The 26,952-nt window shown below is 47.6% G+C and overlaps 1 long non-coding RNA gene across 1 annotated transcript in view; it reads left to right on the plus strand.

The window, feature by feature from the left end:
• LOC142256606 (uncharacterized) overlaps nt 1–26,595 on the plus strand; it is a 91,599-nt gene extending 65,004 nt beyond the window's left edge. Inside the window, exons 4-5 of the long non-coding RNA XR_012727546.1 lie at nt 24,395–24,572; nt 26,180–26,595. This is a non-coding gene — a long non-coding RNA (uncharacterized LOC142256606). The remainder of the gene's footprint in view (nt 1–24,394; nt 24,573–26,179) is intronic.
• Nucleotides 26,596–26,952: the final 357 nt, after the last annotated feature.

Here is a 26,952-nt window from a genome sequence, read left to right on the forward strand (position 1 = left end):
CTGGTCAGCCTGGTAGCAGTCGGGAATCTCTTTCTTTACCAGGTGCGTTGGAGGCCTTCCTTAGTTCACTCTGCGTTAGTCGCTGTGGCCTGAAGCAGCACAGCGTCCCTTTTCTTAGATGCTAAATGCCTTGCCCCTTGTGGTGGACAGCTCGAGCTGGATGCAGGACCCTCTTGTATTTCTGCGGCCTTGGGCTCTATTGGGCTACTTCGCCTTGGGAGTCTCTGGTAGGCCAGGAGATGTGGAATCTCCTGCTGTCCGGGTTTTACTGCTGGGCCATTAGCACCCAACAGTCGAGGACCCTGGTGTCCTGATTTTTGCGCTCGGCCACAGAAAGCTTAGAGACAGCTCTCTTACAGCGACCGTTCTCTTTTCTCGCCTCTTGTGTTCCTGTCTAATCCCTCCCCAGCCCAGAATGCACAGGGAAGCTCGTCCCAACCAGGACTTGAGCTCCCCCTTTAGGCCTGAGTTAGGAAGTGTTGTGTGTGATTGTACCTGACATGGAGATTTCCACACTGCTTCCAGGCATAGCATTGCCCTCCGGTGAAGAGAACAACGCCACTGTGGCTCCCATGACCACTGGGGTGCCACAAATGCTTGGCAGGAGGTAAAGGCTCACATCACTAAGAAGACTGATGGTGAGCACCAGAGACTGGAACTTCTGGATGAGTCTTTAAGGGATTAGCTAGTTGCGGGCCTGAGGGATCTCTACCGGAGATAGACCCTGAATGCTGAGTCAGCAGCCCTGGCAATTTGCCAACACTTCATCAGTGTGTACGGGTGCTCAAAGATGATCCACTCTGACCAGGGAGCCTGCTTCCAAGAGAAATTCATAGAGAAATCACATCAACTCTATGGCATTGAGAAGTCTCAAATGACTCCTTATCATCCTCTTTAGGGGAATGGAGCTTAGAAACACTTCAATAGGATGTATTGCAGATGCTAAAAGCACTCGAAGATGATTGGAAGATGAGGTTGCCCAAATTTGTCTTAGAGCTTGTATGGGTGTAGAACAATCGCGTCCATGCCACCATTTGGTACACGCCATAAATGCTGTTGTTTTGCCGGAGTAGTTGAGAGATCACTGAATTGGAGCTCAATCCATATGAGGATTGAACTAGGATTAGTGTGAGCACTTGGTTATGAGAACATCATTATTGGCTACAGACACTGGGGCGGCTAGTGGAACAAAAATTCAAGAGCTGGATCATTCACATGTGATCCCAGTGCAAGAAACACCCCTACATCTGGGAAATCAGATGCTGGTCTTGCTAAGCATCCCAAATGCAAATTGCATTATCAATGAGAGGCAACTCCTCACCGAGTGATGAGGAGGGTTCATCTCACGGGACTGGTGTATGAGGTCGGACCTGAAGGAGAGAAAAGAACATCTGGCAGAGTAGTGCACCACAATATGCTCTGCTTCTGCGTGTCTGAAGAGGTTACAGCAGAAGATCAAACCCCCAAAAGATCAGAAGAATGCTGTGCCAAGGGGGGGCAGTGATGATGAAGACCATTTTTTGGCACCCATAGAACCGAGAGAAGTGGCACTCCCACCCCATGCTGAATCAGAAAATGGGCCCCAAACTGAACCCTCGCAAGAAGCACCTGAGATCCTGAGTGTTCTTGTCGAGACACCTCAAAAAGGATTTTGGAAAAAGGAGCGTACAAATTCTTGTGTCCAATCCACAATGTACAGTTAGGTCCAGAAATATTTGGACAGTGACACAAGTTTTGTTATTTTAGCTGTTTACAAAAACATGTTCAGAAATACAATTATATTTATAATATGGGCTGAAAGTGCACACTCCCAGCTGCAATATGAGAGTTTTTACATCCAAATCGGAGAAAGGGTTTAGGAATCTTAGCTCTGTAATGCATAGCCTCCTCTTTTTCAAGGGACCAAAAGTAATTGGACAAGGGACTCTAAGGGCTGCAATTAACTCTGAAGGCGTCTCCCTCGTTAACCTGTAATCAATGAAGTAGTTAAAAGGTCTGGGGTTGATTACAGGTGTGTGGTTTTGCATTTGGAAGCTGTTGCTGTGACCAGACAACATGCGGTCTAAGGAACTCTCAATTGAGGTGAAGCAGAACATCCTGAGGCTGAAAAAAAAGAAAAAATCCATCAGAGAGATAGCAGACATGCTTGGAGTAGCAAAATCAACAGTCGGGTACATTCTGAGAAAAAAGGAATTGACTGGTGAGCTTGGGAACTCAAAAAGGCCTGGGCGTCCACGGATGACAACAGTGGTGGATGATCGCAGCATACTTTCTTTGGTGAAGAAGAACCCGTTCACAACATCAACTGAAGTCCAGAACACTCTCAGTGAAGTAGGTGTATCTGTCTCTAAGTCAACTGTAAAGAGAAGACTCCATGAAAGTAAATACAAAGGGTTCACATCTAGATGCAAACCATTCATCAATTCCAAAAATAGACAGGACAGAGTTAAATTTGCTGAAAAACACCTCATGAAGCCAGCTCAGTTCTGGAAAAGTATTCTATGGACAGATGAGACAAAGATCAACCTGTACCAGAATGATGGGAAGAAAAAAGTTTGGAGAAGAAAGGGAACGGCACATGATCCAAGGCACACCACATCCTCTGTAAAACATGGTGGAGGCAACGTGATGGCATGGGCATGCATGGCTTTCAATGGCACTGGGTCACTTGTGTTTATTGATGACATAACAGCAGACAAGAGTAGCCGGATGAATTCTGAAGTGTACCGGGATATACTTTCAGCCCAGATTCAGCCAAATGCCGCAAAGTTGATCGGACGGCGCTTCATAGTACAGATGGACAATGACCCCAAACATACAGCCAAAGCTACCCAGGAGTTCATGAGTGCAAAAAAGTGGAACATTCTGCAATGGCCAAGTCAATCACCAGATCTTAACCCAATTGAGCATGCATTTCACTTGCTCAAATCCAGACTTAGACGGAAAGACCCACAAACAAGCAAGACCTGAAGGCTGTGGCTGTAAAGGCCTGGCAAAGCATTAAGAAGGAGGAAACCCAGCGTTTGGTGATGTCCATGGGTTCCAGACTTAAGGCAGTGATTGCCTCCAAAGGATTCGCAACAAAATATTGAAAATAAAAATATTTTGTTTGGGTTTGGTTTATTTGTCCAATTACTTTTGACCTCCTAAAATGTGGAGTGTTTGTAAAGAAATGTGTACAATTCCTACAATTTCTATCAGATATTTTTGTTCAAACCTTCAAATTAAACGTTACAATCTGCACTTGAATTCTGTTGTAGAGATTTCATTTCAAATCCAATGTGGTGGCATGCAGAGCCCAACTCGCGAAAATTGTGTCACTGTCCAAATATTTCTGGACCTAACTGTATGCATGATTTCATACAGCATAGCATCATACAGAAGACTCGAATCGTGACCATCCGAGCATCCAACTGCTTTTAACGATTCCTTACACATATTACAGTCAATCTCAGCATTTCCAGCTGTAGGATATTCTTTGATTAACCATTTTTTTCTTTTTTTTTTAATAAAAATTGCAAAAAGAGGAATTTACTTTATGACCCTTATTTATCATTGTTTCTCAATTTTTTTTTGAGTAATATTCTCCTTATTATTGGCTTTAATATTAGTGCCTTATTCTCTATAAATTTTGCACCACTTTTTAAGTTGTCTTTTTTTTTTAATTCCCTTTAACAACTTTACTCCTCCGGATGTTTTAGACAGATTCTTAAAATTAAACTTTTTCCAACTGTCCCATTTTTGGTGCATCTCAGCCAAGTCCCTGACTGGAGTAAAGTTTTTGGTGGAGTTTTTATTTTGACGCACTTGAAGACTACCATTTCACAGTTTTTAAAGCTAACTTTTTGAGCTAAAAAGTAGCAAACATTTTTAAAAAGAATTTAAAGAAAGAAACAAAGAGTATTTATTGTTTTGCGCCAAAGTCAAAGACCGCATGCACCATTTTGAAGAATTGGCTTGAAGAAACATCAGCGAATAACATGTCTTAAAAAACCGCAAATCATGAATTAGGTCCTAAGTGTTTCATTTCATCAACTTGAAGAAGCCTCCTCGATTTGCAGTGGCAGGAGGGTTAAATGACGACCAATTACTAGCCCTTCGGAAAGTGTGATAGAATCTCAGCATCTGTTCAGGATCTCTTTAACAAGAGGTGTAGCTTGTAAACAAAATTACTGTTAACCGCTCCAAATAAACGCTTTGATTTCTCCACCAAACCGACCCGAGAGCTTGTTTAGATGAAGAGAAAGAACTGACAAATCAAATCATGTCTCGTCTCACAAAACTGGAAGAGCAACAGATGTCCTCTTGTGCTTTCACGGCTTGGACTGATGGGCAGAGCGGACGCTTTCATCCATTTTTAAACACACGCTACAGCCTTAACAAAGACTCTCTATATGCTAGAGCCCTTGTAAGTTTATGGCCGCTGCTTAGGCTAAGCACCCCTTGAAGTCTTCATGTTTTTGCTGGCCACGTACGGCAGCATCTCACTGTTTGGACAAGCACATCTGTTTATTTATAAAGAACAATCCTGAGACGTTGAGCGCTTACACTCTCAGCAGTTGTTTAAGGCCACTGATTCCATCTTGTATATATAGTGGGAACGTGTTTTCTAAACTCTCTGTATAATCGTCTGTATGGATTGTTTGTTGAAGGCCATTTTTTGATTATTTTTGCTCTACGTCAAGTCTGTGACGGGTAAGATGATTGCCCAAGAGTGGATGCTCCAAATATCTCACCAGTCAAGTGGCGGCAGAATGATTCCCTCACCGGAGACCTTTTGGAACTATGAATGAAGCATTTCTATGTACTGATGTCTATTTATTGAAGTAAACAGAGGACTGGCTGAGCTAAAATAGGTGGAAATTTTATGTTTACTAGATAAATTTGGCACTAGTTGAAGTTCTTGGACCTCAATGTAAGATATTTGGCAGGGTTGTAAAGTGCCAGGGAGGGGCAGTGATGTGCGAGGGTCATGGCGGTCCTCAACCCATCTCAGCACAGTACAGACATGGGGGCAGAGTGGAGTGGGTGTTATGTGGTGTGGAGGTGGTACCTGCTCACTGCTGTTGTTCGTTTTCTGGGTCCTGTTCACTTCTATGGGCCTTATACCCCGCTTGGTCAGGAAGGAGACAGACACTTGGTAACATTTGCTTCACTTTACTAAGTAACTTGCAGGCAGACAGTTTCAAACAGTTCACAACAGACTTGTCATTATCCTTATCATTCAGATACAACAACTCCAATACCCGGCTCGGCTTTGCAGGGACGGCCGTAAGGGGGAGACTTAACCTCCCGCTTTGGACCCACTCCCTCAGCATGGTGGTGGGATGTTCAGCTCGGCTAACGAATGGATAGACCCTCTTGCCCTCAGGTAGGAGCACCCCAATTTCTCCATATGTCTCCATGACAAGCTGAACTTTTGTCCTGCTGTAATAGAGCCCCTTCTGACAATTTGGCTTCTCTTCTTCTTTCTGTCCTGTCTCTGTAGCAGGGACCAGGGTATGGGGATGGTTTGGGTTTCCTTCTCTCCTTAAATCCTGTCCCTGTCACCTTTACCCTTCTGCGCTCTACTTTGATCTTCTGTCCCTCGTGGACTTTCCTCTCTCTCTGGATCTGCACTCTTTCACAGTCTTTCCCTATCTGCCTGTAACATGAGGTTCCTTCCCCTATAACTTTTCCTGTGCTGATGATGAGCTCTCTCTCTCATGTAACCCCCTGCTGCCCTGTCATCTCCCAGTCCATCCCTTCTCTCTTAATACAATGCAGTTCCACTAGTCACAAGCACAGAGTGGGAGGCGGTATGGCACTGGTCACCCTAATACAGGGTGCCTTCTACCTGCCATATGTATTTCTAATACTGGTTAAGTTCTATGTTCCAGAATGGTCATTGTATTGTGACTACTATCTCTACCACATCTAGCTCTTTGTCCCTGGAAAGAATAAACCAAAGCTAAAACATAAGGGGTTAGAAAAATGTAGGATTCATTACTAAATTAAATAACAAGTTATGTATAGTTCAGCATATTTTTGAAAATTAGTAGTTAGATATTACACTTAAAATAAGCAATAATAGCAGACTGGCTATAAGCACCCAATAACTGAAAACCTAGAAATATTGATATATAGTTTGCATAAGTGCATAAATAATTATTTTTTAATAGTAGCAAACTACAGATAAGGTTTAACATACAGGGGGACATATACAGTAGGTGGAACAGATCATTGTAGCAAGCATTAGGTAATATATGGTTACTCTGGTAAAGAGACAAGCATATTAACATATATGAAGTCACAAAGCAATGAATAATGGAGATCTGTAATAAAGGCTGTATCAAGGGGAGAACTCCTTATAATCTGACATCACTATATAAATGGAGTGATAATGCAGATTACCTATACACTGTGTGCAGAATTATTAGGCAAATGAGTATTTTGATCACATGATACTTTTTATACATGTTGTCCTACTCCAAGCTGTATAGGCTTGAGAGCCAACTACCAATTAAGTAAATCGGGTGATGTGCATCTCTGTAATGAGGAGGGGTGTGGTGTAATGATATCAACACCCTATATAAGGTGTGATTAATTATTAGGCAACTTCCTTTCATTTGGCAAAATGGGTCAGAAGAGAGATTTGACGAGCTCTGAAAAGTCCAAAATTGTGAGATGTCTTGCAGAGGGATGCAAAAGTCTAGAAATTACCAAACTTTTGAAGTGTGATCACTGAACAATCAAGCGTTTCATGGCAAATAGCCAACAGGGTCACAAGAAGCGTGTTGGGCAAAAAAGACACAAAATAACTGCTCATGAATTGAGGAAAATCAAGCGTGAAGCTGCCAAGATGCCATTTGCCACAAGTTTGGCCATATTTCAGAGCTGCAACGTTACTGGAGTATCAAAAAGCAAAAAGGTGTGCCATATTCAGGGACATGGCCAAGGTAAGGAAGGCTGAAAAACGACCACCTTTGAACAAGAAACATAAGATAAAATGTAAGACTGGGCCAAGAAATATCTTAAGACTGATTTTTCAAAGGTTTTATGGACTGATGAAATGAGAGTGACTCTTGATGGGCCAGATGGATGGGCCAGAGACTGGATCAGTAAAGGGCAGAGAGCTCCACTCCGACTCAGATGCCAGCAAGTTGGAGGTGGGGTAATGGTATGGGCTGGTATCATCAAAGATGAACTTGTGGGGCTTTTTCGGGTTGAGAATGGAGTGAAGCTCAGCTCCCAGATCTACTGCCACTTTCTGGAAGACAACTTCTTCAAGCAGTGGTACAGGATGAAGTTGGTATCGTTCAAGAAAAACATGATTTTCATGTAGGACAATGCTCCATCACATGCATCCAACTACTCCACAGCGTGGCTGGTCAGTAAAGGTCTAAAAGATGAAAAAATAATGACACCTGATATGAATCCCATAGAGAACCTGTGGTCCCTCATAAAATGTGACATCTACAGGGAGGGAAAACAGTACACCTCTCAGAACAGTGTCTGGGAGGCTGTTGTGGCTGCTGTATGCAATGTTGATTGTAAATAGATCCAGCAACTGACAGAATCTATGGATAGTAGGCTGTTGAGTGTCATCATAAAGAATGGTGGCTATATAGGTCACTAGTTTTTTTAAGTTTTGTTTTTGAATGTCAGAAATGTTTATTTCTAAATTTTGTGCAGTTATATTGGTTTATCTGGTGAAAATAAACAAGTAAAGCCTGCTTTACACGTTGCAATTTCGCATACGATATCGTATGAGATTTGTAACGCCCCCCATCGTATGTGCGGCACGTTCAATTTGTTGAACATGCCGCACAAACGATTAACCCCCGTCACACATACTTACCCTCCATACGACCTCGATGTGGGCGGCGAACGGCCACTTCCTGGAGTGGGAGGGACATCCGGCGTCACATCGACGTCACGCGGCAGCCAGCCAATAAAAGCGGAGGGGAGTAGCTGAGTGGGACATAAACATCCCGCCCACCTCCGTCCTTCCGCATTGCTGGCTGGAGCCGCGGGAGGCAGGTAAGATCTGTTCAATGTTCCCGGGGTGTCACACAATGCGACGTGTGCTACCCAGGGTACGATGAACAACCTGACGTGCAATTCTTCAGGATTCAACGACGTGTATGCGATGAACGTTTTAATGTTCAATCGCAATCGCACGTAGCTGTTATACACTGCAATGTACCTTACGATGCTGGATGTGCGTCACTTACAACGTGACCCCGCCGACACATCATAAGATACATTGTAGCGTGTAAAGCGGGCTTTAGATGGGAATATATTTGGTTTTTATTAAGTTGCCTAAACATTCTGCACAGTAATAGTCACCTGCACAAACAGATACCCTCCTAAGATAGCCAAATCTAAAAAAACCCCACTCCAAGTTCCAAAAATATTAAGCTTTGATATTTATGAGTCTTTTGGGTTGATTGAGAACAAAGTTGTTGATCAATAATAAAAAAGATCCTCTAAAATACAATTTGCCTAATAATTCTGCACACAGTGTTTATGCTTCTCCTGGTGGAATGGCGCCAATGTGCGTTTTGGTGCAAGCCTTCATCAGGAGTGGCATCAGTCCAGCAGGAGACAGCTTTTTATATTCCTATCAGCCAATAGGTGTTATGATGTCACATGCTAACCCCCACTGATTGGTGGTGCATGTCGCTAGTTCCGAAGAAGGGTGGGAACATTGACCACTGTGTAAGCTCGAGTGTCGTACATCCCGGGAGGAGTCTTTTGCTCTATGGTACATGACATGGTACGAGCCAAAATCGATCAGGTGATCCGCATCACCACCAGACTGTGACAAAGAAAGAAGAACTTTGATATTAAACTTTTCATTACCAGACACTTTAATTTCCTATGTCACATGAAACTCTACTCAATATACTTCTGTGTAATGACTATGTTTTATCATTTGTGAATCGAAGATGGCAATATCACCATGGAATTTAATTTAAATTATTTTGGGGGGAAAACTTTGGTGAGTGAAAGACTCATTTAACATGAAGGGAATAGTGATGAGTGAAACCCAGACTGAAAACTTTGAGGTTCGTACTGAACCTGAACACAGACTTTTTATCTGTACATCCAGTTCCTGTTCGAGTTTGTTTTCCGAATAAAGCTGCTTGAGATGCTGCAGAGCAACCAATCGGCAAGATTTTTTGATGTGGGCACTTACGGCTCCATCACAGCCATGTCCAGTATTATCATGGCTGTGATTTCCAGTGCACCACTGTGAAAAAAATAGTAAAAATATAAAATGATGTAGGTGTGACGCCCTGGCCGGAGCACAAGAGGGGGTACTCGGACCCTGAAACTGGGACCAGAAACAACTGGCATCAGTTAATTCACCGATTGAGGCCAGGACTAGAGGTCCTCTCCCACCCAAAGTCCCGATAGAAGACAACAGCCCAATGAGTAGAGATGAGCGAACCGGTCGCGGTTCGGCTCGAGCTTGGTTCACCAAACGGAGGTCGCGTTCGAGTTCGGTTCGGTGAACCGGTTCGGCGAACCACTCGAACCCCATAGGAAACAATGGGAGGCAATCACAAACACAAAAAAACACCTAGAAAACACCCTCAAAGGTGTCCAAAAGGTGACAAACAACACAACACAAACACATGGGAAAGTGACAAGAACAAATTCTCATGCGAAAATAAAACAGTGTTACGAGGAAAAAGAGGACGAGACACAGATATAGGCAAGGCACGCCCTTCTAAAATCATGTAAAATACCGCAAGGTGACTCCAAGGGGAGTCTCCCTTTTTTCCAAAAATTGGGCCACATAGACACCCCTTCAGTGGAAGCCTTGTGCCCCAGTCGTACACTTCACAGTTAGATTTGCATCAAGAACACAACACATGGGAAAGAGTGGGCACAACTACACTAAACATGTACTGGAAAATCCAGAATAATGGAATGAAGCAAGAGGAGTCACTTGTTGCATGCAAAAAGTGTGAAAAAGTTTATTAATATCACCGAAAAATATTATTCTCCTTTCTCAACATTTCGCCTGCTACTATGCACCCTTGTTGATCCCTGTCCCCCATGGTCCCATGCCTGCCGCGTTGGTGATGATGAACGTCTGGACCTTGGTGATGTTGTTGTGTCTTGCGCATATGAATCCTCCTGTACTTCCTCCCCTTCCTGTTGTCCCACCCCATGATTCCGAATAGTGTTTAGCGTGTGCTCCAGCATGTAAATGACTGGAATTGTCATGCTGATAATGGCACTGTCAGCGCTAAACATATTCGTCGCCATGTCAAAACTGTGCAGAAGGGTGCATAGGTCCTTGATCTGAGACCACTCCATCAGGGTGATCTTCCCCACCTCTGCATCTCGTTGGCCCAGGCTATACGTCATGACGTATTGCACCAGTGCTCGGCGGTGCTGCCACAGTCGCTGTAAAATGTGGAGAGTTGAATTCCAGCGTGTCGGCACATCGCATTTCAGGCGATGAACTGGCAGGCCGAAAGACTTCTGGCGGAAATGAGCAGACAGTTTTCGTGCCCTGTTCAGAAGGCCATCTAGGCCGGGATAGTGTGTTAAAAATTGCTGGACAACAAGGTTCAACACGTGAGCCATACAAGGCACGTGTGTCACCTTGCCCAGGCGAAGGGCCGCACCCAGGTTTGCAGCATTGTCGCACACGGCCTTACCAGGCTGCAGGTTGAGTGGAGACAACCATTTACCAAATTCAGTCTCCAGAGCTGCCCACAACTCAGCCGCTGTGTGACTCCTATTTCCAAGACATTTCAAGATAAAGACCGCCTGATGCCGTTGCGCTCTCCTGCCAGCATAGTAATGAGGGGTGCGTGATTCCTTCTGCGCAGTTACAACGCTGGTGGTCTGACCAGGCAGGCTTAGGGCGGAGGTGGAGGACCCAGACGAGGTTGAGGAGGCAGAAGCAGTGGAGGAACTTGGACAGACAGAGGATTTACACACAAGTCGTGGGGACGGCAAGACCTGTGCAGCAGACCCTTCACAATCTATCACCATAGTCATCCAGTGCCCAGTCAGCGACATGTAATGTCCCTGTCCATGCTTACTGGTCCAAGTATCGGTGGTGAAATGCACCCGTTCACACACAGAGTTTCTCAAGGAAGCGGTGATGTTGTGTGCGACATGCTGGTGTACCGCAGGCACACCTTTCTTAGAGAAGTAGTGGCGACTGGGCATCTGGTACTGGGGCACAGCGACAGACATAAGGTCTTGAAAATCCTGTGTGTCCACCAGGCGGAAAGGCAGCATTTCGGTAGCCAAGACCTTACAGAGGGATAAAGTCAACCTCTTAGCTTTGTCATGGGTCGCAGGAAATGGCCTTTTATTTGTCCACATCTGAAGGACAGAGATCTGGCTGCTGTGTGTAGACGGTGGTGAGTAGGGTGTCCCTGGAAAAATGCAGGTTTGTGAGGAAAGTGCAGGCATAGACATGATGTTGCCTTCATCCAACGTTGGTGCTATCGATGTCTGAGAGAGCTGTACACACGCACTTGTTTCCACTTCCAAACCAACTGACGACCTACCAAGTAAACTGCCTGTTGTGGTTACAGTGATGGAAGGTGTGCGTGGAAAACCAGGTGTGACAGCTGTCCCCACAGTCCTAGAAGATAAAGAGCGCGCGGATGCACTGGAAGGGGCAGGCGATGGATGGTCCGCTCCGCTAAGCCGCATTGCAGCACGGTGAGCTTTCCACTGGGACATATGATATTTATTCATGTGACAGAGGATTCAGTTGTAGATGTGCTACCAGTACTCAGACTCTGTCCAGGAAGGCGCAAGGTAACTGCATCGTCAGTTGCATCCTCCTCCACCGCCTCTGCTGACCTCCTTGAGTGCCTGACTGTGGGTTGACAGTAGGTGGGATCTAGAACTTCCTCATCAAGCGTTGTGTTTGCACTCCCCTCACCCTCATACCTAGCCTCTTCCTGCCCTGACCGAATATTTAAGTTGTCATCTCAATCTGGTATCTGCGTCTCATCGTCATCGGTATGTTCCTCATTGTCTCTAACAACATGTGTTACAGTTTGTGAATAAGGGTCAACATTAGGCTCAGAAACTTGGTCATCACGGCCTGAATCTGAGTCACAAAGGTTCTGGGCATCACTGCAGACCATTTCCTGATCTGTACTCACTGTAACTTTGGAGCATACCTCCAAGTCTATATTGTGACTAAACAGCTCTGCAGACTCAGACATCTCTGTTCCACCATACTGTGCAGGGCGGATGGAGACTTGAGAGCTGAGAGAAAGCAAGTGTGATTGGGATGACAACTCAAAGGACTGTTTATTTTTGGATATGGTAGTTGAGGTGGAGGAGAGGGCACTTGTTGGAGCACTTGAGATCCATTCAAGCATGTTCTTTTTGTGTGCATCATCTACCTTTCTTACAGTTGTTCGGGTCCGTAAAAAAGGGAGCACATCGTATTGTCCACGGAAAGTAGTAGACATCTTACTTTTCCTAAACTATCTTCAGCAGATGTTAATGTAGCTTTGCCACCTTCCCAACGGACAAAACCTTTTTTTCCTTTTCCAACACGCCTGTTCCCCTTTCCACCAGCATCTGTCATTTTGCCACTCATTTTGATAGCGACAAGATTGTCCACTTAAAATGGGGTAGTAAAAATTGAGAGGTGGAGTAGATTGCAGAGGTGGTCTAGCTTTTTTGACAGCAGAAGAAACAACACTGACTATCCCTGACAATGCAACTATGGCCCTTAAACTGGCAGCACAGTTTGCTATTATAATATCTTAGTAAAAAAAAATGACCTTGAGGGTGCAATGCAAAGGTGCTGGAAATTGCTTGGCACCAGTGGGACACTAATGAAGTCCAACAGCCACTTTTAGGATGCCACTAAGTTTCCTCAGTGTTTGCTATTATAATGGCTTAGTAAAAATTAGCTTGAGGGTGCAATGCAGAGGTGCTGGAAATTGCTTGGCACCAGTGGGACACTAATGAAGTCCAACAGCCACTTTTAGGATGCCACTAAGTTTCCTCAGTGTTTGCTATTATAATGGTTTATTAAAAATGAGCTTGAGGGTGCAATGCAGAGGTGCTGGAAATTGCTTGGCACCAGTGGGACACTAATGGAGTCCAACAGCCACTTTTAGGATGCCACTAAGTTTCCTCAGTGTTTGCTATTATAATGGCTTAGTAAAAATGAGCTTGAGGGTGCAATGCAGAGGTGCTGGAAATTGCTTAGCACCAGTGGGACACTAATGGAGCCCAACAGCCACTTTTAGGATGCCCCTAAGTTTCCTCAATGCTTGCTATTATAATGGCCTAGTAAAAATGAGCTTGAGGGTGGAATGCAGAGGTGCTGGAAATTGCTTGGCACCAGTGGGACACTAATGAAGTCCAACAGCCACTTTTAGGATGCCAATAAGTTTCCTCAGTGTTTGCTATTATAAAGGCTTAGTAAAAATGAGCTTGAGGGGGCAATGCAGAGGTGCTGGAAATTGCTTGGCACCAGTGTGACACTAATGGAGTGCAACAGCCACTTTTGGGATGCCAACAAGTTTCCTCAGTGTTTGCTATTATAATGGCTTAGTAAAAATGAGCTTGAGGGTGCAATGCTGTTAGGGCCAGGTGGACGGGCAGACCCAGGAGGTGGATCCACTGGGCCGAACTCCTTGATGAAGGCAAGGGGTCCGGTAGCCGGAGCACTACGGGTAGCAGGACAGTCCGTGCACAAGAGTGGAATGGAGAAGTCCCTGGGACCACGGAGTCACTGATGGTAGTCCGGGTGACTGAGCTCAGGTTCGGAGGCCGAGATGCTGTCAGGCAGAGTCCGGAACCGATGGAGCAAGAGGACGGGTCACCACAGGGATCAGAGATGGTACGGACTGACGGGATGACGGATAGTCAGCGTTCAGGAATCGGCAGGACCGGATGGCGAGGCAGGAGCGGCTCTAGAAGAGAGATAGGTAAGTATGGCACAGAGACACAAGGAGACCTGACTCCTAGCTTAGCAAACACGAAGAACAGGCCCCGCCCACTTGGACACTAAACCCCTTTATACCCTGTACCTGTGTGTTCAATTTCCTGTCAGTGGACGCTGGCCCTTTAAGAAAGGGTCAATGATTGCGCGCGCGCCCTAATGCGCATGCGCGAGGCCCGGGTGCCAGAAGCCAGGGCAGGGAGCGGTAAGAAGGACGCAGGAGAGCCGGGCTGGGGCTGAGTAGCCGACGGGCGCCGGGAGTGGGGACCGGGCCGCCTGGAGACCGCAGGCAATGGAGGCTGGAGACCGGGGAGAGAAGCAGGGAAGCCGGGGAGCGTGGCAGGGGAGCCGGGGAGCAGAGCAGGGGACCCGGAGAGCGTGACAGTACCCCCCCCCACACCCCCTCTCCCCGCAACCGGGACAGGAAGGCACGGATCAGAGGAGTACCCACATTCTCCCGGGGCTCCCAGGACCTATCCTCAGGACCATACCCTGCCCAGTCTACCAGGAAGAACTGTCGGCCCCGTACGGTTTTCATGGCCACGATATCCCTTACCGCATAGATGTCATCATCGGCAATAGGAGGAGGAGCCGAACTGGCAGCAGCGGAGAAGGGACCAAGGACAACCGGCTTGAGCAGGGAGACGTGGAAGGAGTTGGGTATCCTCATCGTGGCCGGGAGCTGCAGTTTGTAGGAGACCTCATTGATCTTGCTGAGGACTTTAAACGGCCCGATGTAGCGAGGACCCAGCTTGTAGGATGGTAGCTTCAATCGGACGTACTTGGAAGCAAGCCAGACGAGATCTCCTGGAGAGAAACACGGAGGGTCCAGATGCCTCTTGTCTGCGTGTCTCTTCATCCGCAGGGAAGCACGTCCAAGGGACGCCTTGACAGAGTCCCAAATTGTTGCAAAGTCACGGGCTACAGCATCAGCAGCAGGGACATCCGAGGAAGAGGATACAGGTAATGGGACGGAAGGCTGAAGTCCGTAAACGACATGGAAGGGAGAGCTGGAGGAGGACTCACTGACGTGGTGGTTATGGGAGAATTCAGCCCAAGGAAGAAGCGTGGACCAGTCGTCATGATGGGCGTTGACGTAGTGACGTAAGAAGGAGGTCAAGATCTGATTGAGTCGTTCCACTTGGCCATTCGACTGAGGATGGTAGGCTGAAGAAATGTCCAGAGTCACTCCCAGATGTTTGCAGAGGGCCCTCCAGAAGCAGGAGGTGAACTGAGTTCCTCTGTCGGACACAATGTGTGATGGAAAGCCATGCAAGCGGAAGATGTGTTGTATATAGGCGTCAGCGAGTTCCTGCGCAGAGGGCAGTCCAGCCATAGGGACGAAATGAGCCATTTTGGAGAACCGATCCACCACGACCCATATGACTGTGTGTCCGGAGGACAGTGGCAAGTCCGTAATAAAGTCCATCGCAATGTGTTGCCACGGAACTGAGGGTATAGGCAGAGGCAGAAGACGGCCATATGGCAGATGTTTGGGCGTCTTGTTCCTGGCACAAGAGGAGCAGGCTGAGACAAAAGAAGCGACGTCCGTGCGAAGGGATGGCCACCAGTAATGACGTACGATCGTACTCCATGTTCTCTTCTGACCAGCATGGCCGGCTGTTTTCGAGGCATGGCCCCAGTGCAACACTTTTTGCCTGTCAGTCTCAGAGACATAGGTCTTCCCGGGCGGTATCTGGGCCAGGGTGACAGGGGCCACCAGAATGATCTTACTAGGACAGATGATGGGCTGGGATGTTTCCTCCTCCTGTTCCATGGGCAGGAATGACCTGGACAAAGCATCTGCGCGTACATTCTTGTCCGCAGGTCGGAAATGGAGCTGGAAATCGAACCTGGCAAAGAACAAGGACCACCTGGCTTGCCGTGGGTTCAGTCGCTGAGCGGACCGCAGGTATTCCAGGTTCTTGTGGTCCGTGTAAATGATCACGGGGTACACTGCTCCCTCTAGAAGGTAGCGCCATTCCTCCAGAGCCAGTTTGACTGCTAATAGCTCTCGGTCACCGATGGTGTAGTTGCGTTCAGGCGCTGAGAAGCTCTTGGAGAAGAAACCGCAAGTCACCATCTTCCCGGAGGAGGACTTCTGCATGAGCACTGCTCCGGCTCCCGAGGAGGAGGCATCCACCTCCAAGGTGAACTGTCGGTTTAACTCCGGACGGTGGAGCACAGGGGAGGAGGCAAATGCCCGCTTCAGAGAGCCAAATGCGGCGTCGGCCACAGGTGACCAGTCCTTTGGATTAGCCCCCTTCTTGGTCAAGGCGGAGAGAGGAGCAGTCAGAGCCGAGAAGTGAGGGATGAACTGGTGGTAATAGTTTGCGAATCCCAGAAAGCGTTGGATTGCCTTCAGTCCAGAAGGAGGGGACCAGTTGAGAATGGAAGAGACCTTCTGCGGATCCATCTGCAGTCCGGTATCGGAGATTACGTAACCCAGGAAGGGCAGAGAAGACTGCTCGAAGACACACTTCTCGTACTTGGCGTACAGACGATTTTCCCTCAGTCGTTGTAGTACCAGCTGCACGTTCTCTCTGTGGGTTTGGAGGTCCGGAGAAAAGACCAGGATGCCATCAAGATACACCACCACACAGATGTAGAGAAGGTCCCGGAACACGTCGTTCACCAATTTTTGAAAGACTGCTGGTGCGTTACACAGGCCGAAGGGCATCACACAGTATTCATAGTGCCCATCACGGGTATTGAACGCGGTCTTCCATTCGTCCCCAGAGTGGATGCGGACCAAATTGTAGGCACCCCGAAGATCCAACTTGGTAAACACACGAGCTCCTCTAAGCCGATCAAACAATTCAGGGATGAGCGGCAAGGGGTATTTATTTTTAACGGTGATTTGGTTCAATCCCCGGTAGTCAATGCATGGGCGTAGGTCGCCCTCTTTCTTCTTAACGAAGAAGAAGCCTGCTCCAGCAGGAGAGGAGGATCTCCGAATGAATCCCCTTGCCAGGTTCTCTGTGATGTAGGTAGACATGGCCCTTGTTTCGGCAGGAGACAGCGGATATATCCGTCCTTGAGGTGGTGTAGTTCCCGGGAGCAGGTCGATGGCACAATCGTAAGGACGATGTGGCGGCAGTACTTCTGACTCCTTTTTATCAAAGACGTCCGCGAAGGACCAATAGGCCGAGGGCAGTCCCGGTAGGGACTCTGGAACCGGAGGTCGTCGGATGGGTTGTATAGTCTTCAGACAGTTCTCGTGGCAAGAGGAGCCCCATCGGGTGATTTCACCAGTACCCCAGCTGACTGAGGGTTCGTGTGTCCGTAACCAGGGGAGTCCCAGCATGATTTGATGGGACATGTGTGGGAGGACATAGAGAGCGATGTTCTCGGTGTGCAGGGCACCGATACGCAGTTCCACCGGCTTAGTGATCCACGAGATGGTGTCAGAGAGGGGTCTCCCATCCACAGAGGCAATCACTAGGGGTTTGTCGAGTGGAGTAACAGGCACCTGGTACTTGTCCACCGTGGCCTGCTGGATGAAATTGCCTGCTGCCCCGGAATCGAGGTATGCCTCTGCCGTGAACCGCGTCTCTCCCGTTGTCACTTGAACTGTCCACGAAACCGGGTCTGAGAGAGTCCCAGCACCTAGGGTGGCCTCTCCTACCAACCCTAGGCTTTGGAGTTTCCCGGCCTCTCTGGACAGGAGCGTAGAAGGTGTGTGCCCTCTCCGCAGTAGAAGCAGAGACCCTTGGCGAGCCGTTCTGCTCGGCGTTGTTCAGACTGCCGCAAACGGTCGATCTGCATGGGCTCGTGGACGGAGACACCAGATGACGTTGACTGAAGTACGGCGGGCTTCTGCGGAGGAGAGGAATGCCGTATCGGACGTCTCTCACGGGACACCTCTTTGGATCGTTCCTGAAAACGAAGATCCACTCGAGTTGCTAGCGTAATCAGGGCATCCAGGGTAGACGGCACGTCACGACCAGCCAGCTCGTCTTTAATTCGACCCGAGAGGCCTTCCCAGAAGGCGGCGGATAGAGCCTCATTGTTCCACCCGAGTTCCGAAGCCAAGGTGCGAAAACGGATGGCATATTGACCCACCGCCAGAGTCCCCTGACGTAACCGGAGGAGAGATGAGGCAGACGCGGAGGCGCGTCCGGGCTCATCAAAGGTGCCACGAAATGCCTGCAGGAACTCCTGGATGTTAGTGGTCACAGGGTCCTCCTTCTCCCACAAGGGGTTCATCCACGCCAGTGCCTCACCCTCTAGATGGGACATCATGAACGCGACCTTGGCTTGGTCGGAGGCAAACAAATGCGGCAGTTGCATGAAATGGAGGGAGCATTGGTTTATGAATCCCCTGCAGGTCTTGGGATCTCCGGCGTACCGGGGTGGTGAGGCCAGACGAAGCCTGGAAGCATCCGAGGAGGCTGCCACGGGAGCTGGGGCCGTGGATCGTCCAGTGGAAGCTCGAGAAGCCGAAGATGTAACTGACGCTTGTAGCGTGTTCAGGCGGGCGTCCACGGAAGACATAAAGTTCAGCATACGGGTCTGGGTCTAACGCTGGCGTGTGAGTTCCTCCTGCAAGGCCGCTAGTGCTTCGGCGGGATCCATGGCCTGTTCTTACTGTTAGGGCCAGGTGGACGGGCAGACCCAGGAGGTGGATCCACTGGGCCGAACTCCTTGATGAAGGCAAGGGGTCCGGTAGCCGGAGCACTACGGGTAGCAGGACAGTCCGTGCACAAGAGTGGAATGGAGAAGTCCCTGGGACCACGGAGTCACTGATGGTAGTCCGGGTGACTGAGCTCAGGTTCGGAGGCCGAGATGTTGTCAGGCAGAGTCCGGAACCGATGGAGCGAGAGGATGGGTCACCACAGGGATCAGAGATGGTACGGACTGACGGGATGGCGGATAGTCAGCGTTCGGGAATCGGCAGGACCGGATGGCGAGGCAGGAGCGGCTCTAGAAGAGAGATAGGTAAGTATGGCACAGAGACACAAGGAGACCTGACTCCTAGCTTAGGAAACACGAAGAACAGGCCCCGCCCACTTGGACACTAAACCCCTTTATACCCTGTACCTGTGTGTTCAATTTCCTGTCAGTGGACGCTGGCCCTTTAAGAAAGGGTCAATGACCGCGCGCGCGCCCTAATGCGCATGCGCGAGGCCCGGGTGCCAGAAGCCAGGGCAGGGAGCGGTGAGAAGGACGCAGGAGAGCCGGGCTGGGGCTGAGTAGCCGACGGGCGCCGGGAGTGGGGACCGGGCCGCCTGGAGACCGCAGGCAATGGAGGCTGGAGACCGGGGAGAGAAGCAGGGAAGCCGGGGAGCGTGGCAGGTGAGCCGGGGAGCAGAGCAGGGGACCCGGAGAGCGTGACAAATGCAGAGTTGCTGGAAATTGCTTGGCACCAGTGGGACACTAATGGAGTCCAACAGCCACTTTTAGGATGCCACTAAGTTTCCTCAGTGTTTGCTATTACAATGGCTTAGTAAAAATGAGCTTGAGGGTGCAATGCAGAGGTGCTGGAAATTGCTTGGCACCAGTGGGACACTAATGAAGGCCAACAGCCACTTTTAGGATGCCAATAAGTTTCCTCAGTGTTTGCTATTATAATGACTCAGTAAAAATGAGCTTGAGGGTGCAATGCAGAGGTGCTGGAAATTGCTTGGCACCAGTGGGACACTAATGAACTCCAACAGCCACTTTTAGGATGCCACTAAGTTTCCTCAGTGTTTGCTCTTATAATAGCTTAGTAAAAATGAGCTTGAGGGTGCAATGCAGAGGTGCTGGAAATTGCTTGGCACCATTGGGACAGTAATGGAGTCCAACAGCCACTTTTAGGATGCCACTAAGTTTCCTCAGTGTTTGCTGTTATAATGGCTTAGTAAAAATGAGCTTGAGGGTGCAATGCAGAGGTGTGGAAATTGCTTGGCACTAGTGGGACACTAATGAAGTCCAACAGAAACTTTTAGGATGCCACTAAGTTTCCTCAGTGTTTGCTATTATAATGGCTTAGTAAAAATGAGCTTGAGGGTGCAATGCAGAGGTGCTGGAAATCGCTTGGCACCAGTGGGACACTAATGGAGTCCAACAGCCAAGTGGGACACTAATGGAGTCCAACAGCCACTTTTTGGATGCCATTAACTGGCAGCACTCTTTAAAGTTAAAATGGCTTTGCAAAAATGTGCAGGAGGGGAGAATGTAGAGGTGGTGGGACTTGCTTGGCACAAGTGGCACAATAATGCAGGACAGCAGCCACTCTTTGGATGACACTAACTGGCAGCACTCTGCAATTAAAATGGCTTTGCAAAAAAGGGCAGGAGGGTACAGTGGCCGGATTGTGGGTCAGTGTAGAGGAAAGGAAGCCTCACTTTCTAAACCTCCAAATGGTGAAATGCAGCAAGGAATTCCCTGAGCTTAGCTACACAGACGCTGTTATCTGAAGCTGTAAAAAGCGTTTCCACTGACCTGACTGTCACCTATGGCTCTGAGCCAGTTGTAATTAGCCCTTAAAAGGGCTGTAATAAACTTCTGTCCCTAATCTGTAGAACGCTGTGTGTGTATAGCGTACACAGCAGGATCGGCGACAGGAGCTGCGTGAGCGGTGACTGACACCCAGACGCAGAAGGCAGATAATGGCGTGCTGGAGGAAAATTTCCATTTTTATAATGCAAGGACATGTGACATGGACAGCCTATGACAAATGCCCTTGCTTCTCTGGCAAAAAGTACACTTAGCCGTGTGTGTGTCTGGGATTGGCTGACATGCTGGCCCGCCCCACTACACGTGCGCTTAGGGAAGGAAAAAAAAAATGGCGATCGCCATTATCCCAGCAGCAGTGATCTGAACGGGCAACCCCCGCACACTATACGCTGAAATTTGATAATAGTGTGAGGCACAGAGTGACTCACACTATTACAGTGAAAAGCCAGCTAGTAGCCAGCTAGGCTTTTTGCTGATAGAACCGTTCTCGAACGTAACTCGAGCTAATGAACTTTTAGCAAAAAGCTCGAGTTCTAGTTTGATCTAGAACACCCCCAAAATCACTCGAACTGCGAACTGGAGAACCACGAACCGCGCTCAACTCTACAAATAAGGGGGATGAAAGGCCACCGCCAGGGCTCAGAGATCCCACGGGCCAGTGTCTGCGGGCAAGGGCTCCTTAGGCCACATCCAGCTGGGAGCGGACTCCTGGAGTTCCAAGCACAGTTAGTCCACCAGTTCACTAGTGTGCAGGAGAAAGACAGAGACCACCAGCCGGGTGGGGAACCAGAACGCAGCCGGCTGCGAGCAACGACCACCATCACCTTGGTTTACCAGAGACTTGTGTCCTTTCTTCTCAGTAGTGAGTACACCAGCACCCTGCGGTCACCCATCTCCCTGCACCAAAAACACCCCAACGGGTCCTGGGGCCACCATCCCTGCCCACGGAGGGGTTACCAACTTGCTGCCTAACATCTCCCCCGGGTGCACGAAAACTTCAGCGGTGGTGTCCAACCTCACCACACACCGTGGGTGGTGTCACGAATTCTATACGGCTCAGGCCGTACATATACGTCCTACATCCACAATCATCAACCCCCGTTTCATTCGGAGAGTCTGCAGGACCCCCGGGTCCGGAGACCCTCGAGGCACCCACCGGAAGGTCCGGACCCGAGCAGCGGCAGGCTGGTGGCATGGGGGCGGCACATAGGCTCTCGCCCTATTTTGGATGAACAGTAAAACAGAAAGCTGTGAGGGTATCCCACGCCATTTATAACACTTATTTAAATAAATAATTTAAAAACACGGATTACCTCTATTTTTGATAACCAGCCAAGGTAAAGCTAACAGATGAGGAGTTTGTATTATCAGGGTAGGCAAGGCTCTCCCAGCCTGAAAATAGCTGCCCACAGCTGCCCCAGAAGTGGTGCATCCATTAAATGCACCAAATCTGGCCCTGGTGTGGCAATCGGGATAATATAAGGGGTTGATGACAGCTGTGATTTGTCAACAGTCCCAGCTGCCATCAAGCCCTAGGTTAGTAATGGGAATGCATCTATGAGACATCCCCATTACCAACCATATAAGTGAAATGAAATGAACACACCCAGAATAATCCTTTATTTGAAATAAAAACACACCTCCTTCTACACCTTTATTAACCCCCAAAACACCCCTGTAGGTCCGATGAAATCCACACGACATCCCACGATGATCCTTGACTCTGCTACATCCAAAGGCTGCAGTCACAGAAAACACAATCTCTCATTGCAGGCTCTGAGACACACTGAGGGTAGCAGTGCAGCCCGGCTATACAAATAGGTGACGTTAGGTCGCAGCTGGAGGTTCCCATGCTATCCTCTATGAATTTAGCTGAACTCGTTGCCAGATTGACGGACTGCTCTGCCTCCATGACACGCAATCCAGCAGTCTGGCAATCCGGCAGTATGTCACTAGCAGTCACAATTCGTGGAAGCCCGACTGTGAACACCAATAAAGTCACTGATGTTACTGCTTCCCACATCTAGGCTCTACCACTGCCTATAGTGTGTCCCAGAAGCTGCAGTGAGTGGTTATGTTTGCTTTCACTGCATCCTCTGGATGTAGCAGTGTCGAGGATTGTTGTGGAACATCATGTGAATTATGTCGGACCTTCAGTGGTGTTTTGCGGGTTAATAAAGGGATGGTGTGTGCATTTTTAATTTCAAATAAAGGATTTTTCTAGGTGTGTTTATTTCTTTTGACGTACATTGTTCGTAATGGGGGTGTTTCATAGATGCCTCCCCACTACTAACCTAGGGCCTGATGATACTTGTGATTTTTGACAAATCACAACTGTCATTTGTGACACCCCTGGATTATTAGGTCATCACAGGGTTCTGCACAAACTGCCCTTTTGTGCGGTATTCCACCTCCCTCTTGGTTCTGGGTCCCTATCTTAATGGTGTTGCCTCCAGCAGCAAATCAAATCCTAGATACACCCTGCACCACACCCACCAGGCACACCAGTGGATGCCTTAAGTGGAATAGAGTCACTCACCTGGGGGCGTTAGGGAGGGGAGGTGAGGAGTGTAGTCAGTAGGAGTGTAGTGAGTTGGAGGGTGGGAGTGAGGGAGGAAGTCGGGAGTGGTGGCTCCTGGAGAAGTGATCTAGGTTGCAGATTGTGGTCTGGGTCTAGAGGAGTCGGACCCCCGGTCGCAGGGGATTGTGTCAAGGTGCCTGGACTTGTCGAGGAGGACAGCTGGCAGCCAAGCACTATCACCGGTCCGGGACCGAAGGCATGACGGGGTACACAGACCCTTGGACGGTGAGTAGCTTCTGATAACCCGACAATTCACCTGAGGAGAACGGAGCCCTTATGATTTGTTACCACCCGCTCCAGAATCGGGGCACTAACGTAACAAGGGGGATAGGACTTTCCAACCCAAAACGGTCCAGAAAATCCCAAGCGTGAGCCCGGAGAGCAAGCTCCCGCACTTAGCCACAATGGGGAGCGGGGCCAGATAAGTTCCATACTACTGGGCCACCAAGTTGAAGTTAAACTTAGTGCCAGGAGGCAGGTCATGGATCACCAGGCAACACCATAGGGGTCGGGACCCGGACGAGCTCCCCTCAGCGGTAGCAGTTCTCTGAGAATTGGTTTACCCGGGTGTCCCCCTGCATCCTACGGCACCCCCACACCGAGTCCCGGGGAATTCCCTCTACCCGTGGAGGGCTACGACACCTTGCTGCCCCACTTCATCACCCCGGGTACTCCCAATGGCAGCAGAGGTACTTCCAAATTACCGCACACCACGGGTGGTGTCACAAACTATACATCAACTCCCCTGTAAATACCCCCTTTCATTTGAGTGGCCACACGACCCCGGGTCCAGAGACCCTCGAGCCACAGCGAACCCGGACCCCGGGCAGCTCAGCTGCTCCTATGGGGGCGGCACACATTAACCCCATATATTACACTAATTTACACCACACCAGGACAATCGGGATGAGCCTGATAAAGTGCCAGAATTGGCACATCTAATGGATGTGACAAATTCTGGGGCGGCTACGGGCTGCTATTTTCAGGCTGGGAGGGACCAATATCCATGGCTCCTCCCACCCTGATAATACCAGTGCTCAGTTGTCCACTTTACCTTGATTGGTTATAAACAATAGGGTGGAACTGCACACAGTTTTTGTTTAAATTATTATTTAAATAATTTAAAACATGGTGTGTGATCCCCTCTATTTTTGCTAACCAGCCAAGGTAAAGCAGACAGCTGGTCTATTTACACTACAATCGGTCTGCAACAAAGCACAGATGCCAATACGGAGGGTGCGGGGCATGTGTAGTAGTCTGCAACTGATCACAGTTACTGGCACAGCGGGTGGGTAGGGAAGTAGTGAATATTCATGAAGTTTAATGAGCAGGCCCAGAAAAGAGTCTGACTGCTCTGTTATCTTTCTGGAAACATGGTACTTATAACTGTCCTGCTCTTACCTCCATTTTGCTTTTTTTTGCAGCCCCCTAGTTCTTTCTACAACCATTTTACAGTACAGAACGTCTCATCCCCATTGACTTGTATGGGATTATTTGTCCAGGGGTCAAGTTCAGATCAAGTTCGGGTCAAGAACCAAACTTTTTTCAAGTCCATGCAAATTCAGCAAACCTGAATATCCACGGATCTGCACATCTCTAGAAGTGAGTACATCTACCAAACTGAATACATAGGGACATTATTATAATTTTCAATGAAGGAACTGGTGCCAATTTTTAGCATCATAGCTAAATTACCATGCTATTGTCAAACATAGTGTACGTCCCCAATCAATATTTGCCACAGTCATAGGGGTTATCATGATCTTGTCTGGGAAATTTTTATGTAGGTTAGCCAATGATCAACCTCCATGGTTTCAAAATGATAACCATTTACACAAAATAATATTGTGCCTATCATCTCATTATTTAAAATAACCTTGAAACCAGCGAATTAAAGGTCTACAATTCAACACTCAATAAGTTTTAGGTTGAACATTTTTGTTGATCAATTTCTTAATTTGTTTTTTTAAATTCTGGTAGCCAAATCAAGAGCTAGATTACTACATTTTGTCTAACTATAAGGTCCAACCTATACAGATATGTATATGGAATATGCTGCTACGGCAGGTAGCCCAATTTTAGAAGATGGTCACATTGGGCACCAAGGGGGAGATGAGTGTCTTTACTTTGTAGAAGAAACTATGCTTTTTCTTTAATGCCAGGGTTAAACAATGTTCATCCTTATTGTCATCTGTGTGCTATCCGTGTGTCCACATTTTATGTCCGCTTGATGTCTGTGTATCATCCATCGTAAAAATTGGATGCAATTTTGATGTTCCGGTTGGGATCCAATATTTGTTTACTTGAATGGGTGAGTCTTGTTCTAGATTGAGAAACCTCACATAAATGCATAAAGGGGTATTAATACCAAAAACCAATGAATACACAATGTGGGATGTTATGACTCAATAGTCATGACACAATTCTGACAAATGTCATCCACAAAGAAAAAAAATGTTCTCCAGTGCGGTAGTTTTACCGGTCAGGGACAATGCTGCTCTCAGATAAGGATGCAATACATCAGCCATTGTATTTCTGGCATGCGTCCTTATCCACAATTGTGTCATCTTGATGTGGTCTGATTTTGGACAGCCCCTGATGAAGCTCCAATCCAAATGATTGCTATGGGGGAGAAACGCGTCGGGCAATGAGCTGCTGAGTGTGGCTAAGTACTGGCCATTTGGCCGTTTTATTATCATCTATTGCGATGAACATCTATATGTTATTGCTGCATACACATAGGGAGGATGGTGACGCTGTCATGACCCTGAAAAATGACTATTGAGTCATAACATCCCACATTGTGTATTCATCATTTCTGTCTTGACCATTATGGTCTGTAATAACTATCTGAAAATTGAACATATTGATATTTTTGATATCAAGAGTAAAGATTACTATACTGGATGGGTGTGATGGTATCACTGTGGATTTTGTAAGGCCCTCAATTAGATTAGCGACACCTATTGATATCAGTATAGGGTCATAAGGGCCAGTCAACATTGAGCGGGGGCGCCATTTTCGTTATTTATAGGGTGCCAACCTCCGCGGTCAGGAAGGGTGATGCCTAGGGAATTTAGCCCGTGCCCCTGTCTCCTGAAGTGTATTCTATATACAACCTGATTTTACTTGCACCTTTTTGAAATTTCAGTTTACAATAAAGTTTGATATTTTATATGTTTTTTTTTTCTTCTTGGTTTTTGTTCTAGATTGCCAAGAGAATAGGTGCATGCTGTGATTTTTGTATTTTTCACATGGACAATGTGAAGAAAGCTGTCATCTGGATAACCCTATTGAATTACAATCGTCAGTCTACTGTTCGACAATCACTTGAAAAATACATGTCTGCATTATACTCTTCTCTTAAAGAGCCCATAATGTATGACATCCACCAAGTTCACCATCTCGAGGGTGCTGGAGTAAATTCTGAATCCCTAAACCTTGGATATCAAGAAAACATATTCCACCCATGTCTTCTATCCATTGCAGGGAAGGTCTATATTTATGCGCTGATCGATGAAAGGCGTAAAATAAAATTCAAAAATTCTACTACGATGGGATCGGACATCTTATAAACATCTTATCGTCAATAAAACTATATGGAAAATAAAAATGTAAGAAGATGACAAGACTGCTCAACGTAAATGATGTTAAATGATGTCCTCATTGTGTTGTTACTTGGTTATAATTTCTTTTTCTTACAGGCTGAAGGCCTCAGATCTCCTGTGTTGTGTCCTACTTAGTTTACAATATGTGGAATCCCTAAAGAACCAAGTTTATTTTGACTTTTTAAGCTGACAGCTCCAATCACGCTAATTCACCTGAAGCATACCAAAAATCGCTCTATTTACTTTAAGATATTTTTCCAAGGTAACACAATCTGAGCCATCTCTGTCTCTTGTTTACAAGGGGCCCAAGTGCTAACATCTGCCCAATGTAAAGTCATGACCAGAGTCATCCGTGACTCACTACCTCCTAGATT

The sequence above is a fragment of the Anomaloglossus baeobatrachus genome, chromosome 11 (assembly GCF_048569485.1).
Source record: "Anomaloglossus baeobatrachus isolate aAnoBae1 chromosome 11, aAnoBae1.hap1, whole genome shotgun sequence".
NCBI lineage: Eukaryota > Metazoa > Chordata > Amphibia > Anura > Aromobatidae > Anomaloglossus > Anomaloglossus baeobatrachus.